Raw genomic sequence first — 7500 nt, 5'->3', positions numbered from 1 at the left:
TGTAAACTCCAGATGACCTTGTGATTCCTTCGTCGGGCACTGGTAAAGGGTGGCGATGATTCGTTCTATAATAGAAATACCCGTCGTAGCGATTCGGCCGAGACACCCGCCACGAAACACTCTCTCGTCGTGGAATCCCCGCGTCGGAGAGTAAAACGCGCGAAGGCTTACTATGAGAGAAGAAATAGTATATGCCGGTGGTTCGCGTGTGTAGGCTCTATACGAAATTGCGATTCAAGAGAGTAGGAAAAGACGCGATGAACCACGATTTCCGTGCGTCTTACGTCTCTCGACGATGGGACGATCCACGCGAAGAGTTGTTACGTGCTCGCGCGAGGTGCGATAGCGTCGATTCGCTTTTCTGTACGGGGAGAAATAGAACGATGAGCTGACTTATCGGGTCTTCGTTGGAATTACCGTCGCTGGCATTGTAAACTCCAGATGACCTTGTGATTCCTTCGTCGGGCACTGGTAAAGGGTGGCGATGATTCGTTCTATAATAGAAATACCCGTCGTAGCGTTTCGGCCTAGTCACCCGCCACGAAACACTCTCTCGTCGTGGAATCCCCGCGTCGGAGAGTAAAACGCCGAAGGCTTACTTATGAAACTTACGTCTCTCGACGATGGGACGATCCACGCGAAGAGTTGTTACGTGCACGCGTATGGTGCGATTGCGTCGATTCGCTTTTCTGTACGGGGAGCAATAGAACGTTGAGTTGACTTATCGGGTCTTCGTTGGAATTACCGTCGCTGGCATTGTAAACTCCAGATGACCTTGTGATTCCTTCGTCGGGCACTGGTAAAGGGTGGCGATGATGCGTTCTATAATAGAAATACCCGTCGTAGCGTTTCTTCCGAGTCAACCCGCTCACGAAACACTCTCTCGTCGTGGAATCCCCGCGTCGGAGAGTAAAACGCGAATTCATAGTATGGAAACTTACGTCTCTCGACGATGGGACGATCCACGCGAAGAGTTGTTACGTGCACGCGTATGGTGCGATTGCGTCGATTCGCTTTTCTGTACGGGGAGTAATAGAACGTTGAGTTGACTTATCGGGTCTTCGTTGGAATTACCGTCGCTGGCATTGTAAACTCCAGATGACCTTGTGATTCCTTCGTCGGGCACTGGTAAAGGGTGGCGATGATGCGTTCTATAATAGAAATACCCGTCGTAGCGTTTCTTCCGAGTCAACCCGCTCACGAAACTCTCTCTCGTCGTGGAATCCCCGCGTCGGAGAGTAAAACGCGAATTCATACTATGAAAACTTACGTCTCTCGACGATGGGACGATCCACGCGAAGAGTTGTTTACGTGCACGCGTATGGTGCGATTGCGTCGATTCGCTTTTCTGTACGGGGAGAAATAGAACGTTGAGTTGACTTATCGGGTCTTCGTTGGAATTACCGTCGCTGGCATTGTAAACTCCAGATGACCTTGTGATTCCTTCGTCGGGCACTGGTAAAGGGTGGCGATGATGCGTTCTATAATAGAAATACCCGTCGTAGCGTTTCTTCGGAGTCAACCCGCTCACGAAACTCTCTCTCGTCGTGGAATCCCCGCGTCGGAGAGTAAAACGCGAATTCATACTATGAAAACTTACGTCTCTCGACGATGGGACGATCCACGCGAAGAGTTGTTTACGTGTACGCGTATGGTGCGATTGCGTCGATTCGCTTTTCTGTACGGGGAGAAATAGAACGTTGAGTTGACTTATCGGGTCTTCGTTGGAATTACCGTCGCTGGCATTGTAAACTCCAGATGACCTTGTGATTCCTTCGTCGGGCACTGGTAAAGGGTGGCGATGATGCGTTCTATAATAGAAATACCCGTCGTAGCGTTTCTTCCGAGTCAACCCGCTCACGAAACTCTCTCTCTCGTCGTGGAATCCCCGCGTCGGAGAGTAAAACGCCGAAGGCTTACTATGAAACTTACGTCTCTCGACGATGGGACGATCCACGCGAAGAGTTGTTACGTGCACGCGTATGGTGCGATTGCGTCGATTCGCTTTTCTGTACGGGGAGTAATAGAACGTTGAGTTGACTTATCGGGTCTTCGTTGGAATTACCGTCGCTGGCATTGTAAACTCCAGATGACCTTGTGATTCCTTCGTCGGGCACTGGTAAAGGGTGGCGATGATGCGTTCTATAATAGAAATACCCGTCGTAGCGTTTCTTCCGAGTCAACCCGCTCACGAAACTCTCTCTCGTCGTGGAATCCCCGCGTCGGAGAGTAAAACGCGAATTCATACTATGAAAACTTACGTCTCTCGACGATGGGACGATCCACGCGAAGAGTTGTTTACGTGCACGCGTATGGTGCGATTGCGTCGATTCGCTTTTCTGTACGGGGAGAAATAGAACGTTGAGTTGACTTATCGGGTCTTCGTTGGAATTACCGTCGCTGGCATTGTAAACTCCAGATGACCTTGTGATTCCTTCGTCGGGCACTGGTAAAGGGTGGCGATGATGCGTTCTATAATAGAAATACCCGTCGTAGCGTTTCTTCCGAGTCAACCCGCTCACGAAACTCTCTCTCGTCGTGGAATCCCCGCGTCGGAGAGTAAAACGCGAATTCATACTATGAAAACTTACGTCTCTCGACGATGGGACGATCCACGCGAAGAGTTGTTTACGTGCACGCGTATGGTGCGATTGCGTCGATTCGCTTTTCTGTACGGGGAGAAATAGAACGTTGAGTTGACTTATCGGGTCTTCGTTGGAATTACCGTCGCTGGCATTGTAAACTCCAGATGACCTTGTGATTCCTTCGTCGGGCACTGGTAAAGGGTGGCGATGATGCGTTCTATAATAGAAATACCCGTCGTAGCGTTTCTTCCGAGTCAACCCGCTCACGAAACTCTCTCTCGTCGTGGAATCCCCGCGTCGGAGGGTAAAACGCGATATATAATAGTATATGCCAGTGGTTCGCGCGCGTCGTCTCTGAGATACGCGGTCGACAGAGTTCCGAAAACACGTGATGTGCCACGATTTCCGTGCGTCTTACATCTTTCGACGATGGGACGATCCACGCGAAGAGAACGTTCGTGCTTGCGTGAGGTGCAACAGCGTCGATTCGCTTTTCTGTACGGGGAGAAATAGAACGTTGAGTTGACTTATCGGGTCTTCGTTGGAATTACCGTCGCTGGCATTGTAAACTCCAGATGACCTTGTGATTCCTTCGTCGGGCACTGGTAAAGGGTGGCGATGATTCGTTCTATAATAGTAATACCCGTCGTAGCGTTTCGACCGATGTCACCCGCCACGAATGTCTCTCTCGACGTGGAAACCCCGCGCCGAAGAGTAAACGCGAAGGCTTACCATACGAAAGAAAACGGTATTATACGCCTGTGGTATGTGCGTCTCGGCTCTGTGATACGCGATCGGCAGAGTTACAAAAAAACGTTGATGGGCCACGATTTCCGTGCGTCTTACATCTTTCGACGATGGGACGATCCACGCGAAGAGTAGTTACGTGCTCGCGCGAGGTGCGATAGCGTCGATTCGCTTTTCTGTACGGGGAGAAATAGAACGATGAGTTGACTTATCGGGTCTTCGTTGGAATTACCGTCGCTGGCATTGTAAACTCCAGATGACCTTGTGATTCCTTCGTCGGGCACTGGTAAAGGGTGGCGATGATTCGTTCTATAATAGAAATACCCGTCGTAGCGATTCGGCCGAGACACCCGCCACGAAACTCTCTCTCGTCGTGGAATCCCCATGTCGGAGAGTAAAACGCGAAGGCTAACTATATAAGAAACATATAGTATTATTTATGCCTGTGGTTCTCCGTTTGTCCTACTCTCAGATACGCGACTCGGAGAGTTACGAATAATCGTGATGGACCACGATTTCTGTACGTCTTACATCTTTCGACGATGGGACGATCCACGCGAAGAGATCATTCCTGCTTGCGTGAGGTGCGATAGCGCCGATTCGCTTTTCTGTACGGGGAGAAATAGAACGATGAGTTGACTTATCGGGTCTTCGTTGGAATTACCGTCGCTGGCATTGTAAACTCCAGATGACCTTGTGATTCCTTCGTCGGGCACTGGTAAAGGGTGGCGATGATTCGTTCTATAATAGAAATACCCGTCGTAGCGATTCGGCCGTGTCACCCGCCACGAAAATCTCTCTCGTCGTGGAATCCCCGCGTCGTAGAGTAAACGCGAAGGCTTGCTATAGAAGACTATAGTTTATACGCCTGTGGTTCACCGGTTGCCTGCTCTCCGGGGTACGCGATCGCGCAGGAGTTACGGAAGAACTTGATGGGCCACGATCTCCAAGCGGCTATATCTTTCGACGATGGGACGATTCACGCGAAGAGAACGTTCGTGCATGCGTGAGGTGCGATAGCGTTGATTCGCTTGTCTGTACGGGGAGAAATAGAACGATGAGTTGACTTATCGGGTCTTCGTTGGAATTACCGTCGCTGGCATTGTAAACTCCAGATGACCTTGTGATTCCTTCGTCGGGCACTGGTAAAGGGTGGCGATGATTCGTTCTATAATAGAAATACCCGTCGTAGCGTTTCGACCGATGTCACCCGCCACGAAATTCTCTCTCGTCGTGGAATCCCCGCGTCGGAGAGTAACCGCCGAAGGCTTGCTATAGAAGACTATAGTTTATACGCCTGTGGTTCACCGGTTGCCGGCTCTCCGGGGCACGCGATCGCGCGAAGGTTACGGAGGGACGTGAAGCGCCCGAGCAATGAAACGTCCGCAGGAGGAAACGAGCAACCGCCGAACATTGTTTCGCGACGTTTCCATAATGTATTGTCGTTTCGCTCGCATCCCGCTTCTTTCCCCTAGTTTCCTCGACGCGTAGTTTCGCAGCCTTAGTGGACGAATCATTCTCGATTCGAGGAAAGATATGCAGTGGGGCGTGCAATGAGCCCGCCAGAGACCACGATCTCCAATGCGTCTTTACATCTTTCGACGATGGGATGATCCACGCGAAGAGAACGTTCGTGCTTGCGCGAGGTGCGTTAGCGTCGATTCGCTTTTCTGTACGGGGAGAAATAGAACGATGAGTTGACTTATCGGGTCTTCGTTGGAATTACCGTCGCTGGCATTGTAAACTCCAGATGACCTTGTGATTCCTTCGTCGGGCACTGGTAAAGGGTGGCGATGATTCGTTCTATAATAGAAATACCCGTCGTAGCGATTCGGCCGAGTCACCCGCCACGAAACTGTCTCTCTTTCGTCGTGGAAACCCCGCGTCGGAGAGTAAAACGCGCGAAGGCTGTGACTGTAACATATATATATACAGTATACAATGCCTGTGGTTTTTGCGCGTGTCGGCTCTTCGGTATACGCGATCGGCCAGAGTTACGGAGGGACGGTGAAGCGCACGAGAAATTGAAACGGCCGCACGATTGGAACCGAGCAACCGTCGAACATTGTTTCGCGACGTTTCCATAATGCGTTTTCGTTTCGCTCGCATACCGCTTCTTTTCCCCTAGTCTCTGAGACGCGTTTTCGAGCCGTTCTTCTACTATCGATTCTCGTAGAGAGAAGGGACCGGGTAGTCTGGAAGTGGAACCCGCATCTTGCGTGTACCGTACACGGAATTGAGAGGACCGGCCGTGAAGCTCGTTTTAAAGCCGTGCGTCTGACACCCAACTCTTGCGCGCCAATTTCGCGGCAAGAGATAATATGGGACGAATGACCGGCAAAGAGCCAGCTGTGAAGTCTGTTTTTTTAATCGAATCCGTGGACGTGTGTATGCCGTAGCGTCGCTCGTCGTGTTCGTTCATGGTCGTTCCGAGAGAAAGAACGAAAGCGGTAACGAAGGGACCGGCCGTGAAGCTCGTTTTAAAGCCGCGCGTCTGACACCCAACTCTTGCGCGCCAATTTCGCGGCAAGAGATAACATGGGACGAATGACCGGCAAAGAGCCAGCTGTGAAGTCTTTTTTCATTATTTGCTTTCAATCGATCGATCGGTACGATTCGTGCAACGTTTCGCGCGATGCGACGCGAAAACATGCGCGCAACAATAGATGCGTCTGATCGGAAGAACGCGAGGGTCGACTGCACGCGATGGATTCAGTATCGGGTAGGATACAAAATATATCCCCGTCGTTTCCACGCGTGCGAGTCTTCTGCGTCTTTCGCGGGTTTTTGAATGCACTATACGCCCGGAACGTCGAGAAATATATACATATTACTTGAACGTTTTTCGTCTCGAAAGGCTTCGGTGTCGTCTCCAAGGCGACGCCTGAATCTCCTTCGCGCGCTGGTCGGAGATTCAGGTATCAACTTTTATCTTCTCTTTGAAAGAAGAGAGATATTAGGTCGAACAAATGAGAATAAAATTATATATGTGAAATATAAAATTTATACGATTACCCTGAACGGTGGATCACTTGGCTCGTGGGTCGATGAAGAACGCAGCTAATTGCGCGTCAACGTGTGAACTGCAGGACACATGAACATCGACATTTCGAACGCACATTGCGGTCCACGGATACAATTCCTGGACCACGCCTGGCTGAGGGTCGTTTACGTACCATACACTGCTTGCGTAGCTCTGTCAAATCCCCGCCGTCGTTCACCTCTTCGGATCGAACGTTTTTTTACCGAAGGGCGCAAAGAACGTTTCTGAGTCGGGTTAAGAGAAGGATGCTACGTACGAGCGAACGATGGGTGTCTCGTCGGCGTTTGTCGCGGACACGCGAAAATTCTGTGAATTTCACGGACAGTGTACGTTCTAGTTGTTGCAAAACGATCGGAATCGTTTGTATGGACTCGCGTGAGTGTTCGCGGCGTCGTGCGTCGTTCAATTACGACCGCCCGCGGATACCGCTCCACTGCGATATGGATCTGAGCGACAACTTTTTCGGCTGTTCGTGAGATGAACGGTTTCGTGTGTTTAGAAAAATTTTTTTTCCCGCGCTCCCGACGTCACCTGAAATGATGCGTCAGAGGTGAAAGAAAATATTAAGAAGTCGAGAGAGAGAGAGACTACACACGTTTTATTCATATTTTGTATACCGTGCGTGAGACGGATGTGCACGACACGTCGTATGTCGGTATATTACCGACTGGCCCCAGGGAGATTGTTTTCTTCCTCTCTTACGAATGAGATGTACGTTTCGGAGGATCGTCGTTACCGAAACACACGGCAAAACGAGACTTCTCGCAGCAGAACCTTTATACACAATACACATCGACTCTTTTTACCCCGAGAGAGAGAGAAAAGGTGTATTTCTTTTTTTTATTTTTCGAATTCGACGCACGAACGCTTTGACGACTGGAGAAAAACACGGTGTGTGTTAAAATCGTGCGGGACGAGCATGCGTATTCGTAACGGGTCGAATAGTTCTTATTCCCCGTCGTCGCGTGTCCTCGCTGGACCACCACCGTGCGCTTCCGCCACGTTCAGTTGAATTTCGAAATATATATATATAAAAAGAATCACCATATACTCTCTTTCGGGAGGTGTATTTTTATCGGTTTCTGCTATAGAGAAGAGACGGAGATCGTGTTGTGAGGTGTAACG

At 50.2% G+C, this 7500-nt stretch overlaps 1 non-coding gene across 1 annotated transcript; it reads left to right on the top strand.

Moving 5' to 3' along the window:
* The first annotated feature begins 6344 nt into the window (after positions 1–6344).
* On the top strand, positions 6345–6499 carry LOC143175968 (5.8S ribosomal RNA). Its single transcript, XR_013000595.1, has one exon. It is a non-coding gene; the product is annotated as a 5.8S ribosomal RNA (ribosomal RNA).
* The last annotated feature ends 1001 nt before the right edge of the window (positions 6500–7500 follow it).

The sequence above is a fragment of the Nomia melanderi genome, unplaced genomic scaffold (assembly GCF_051020985.1).
Source record: "Nomia melanderi isolate GNS246 unplaced genomic scaffold, iyNomMela1 scaffold0276, whole genome shotgun sequence".
NCBI lineage: Eukaryota > Metazoa > Arthropoda > Insecta > Hymenoptera > Halictidae > Nomia > Nomia melanderi.
The sequence above is the reverse complement of the archived record's forward strand: the minus strand, read 5'-3'. Positions and strand labels throughout refer to the sequence as shown.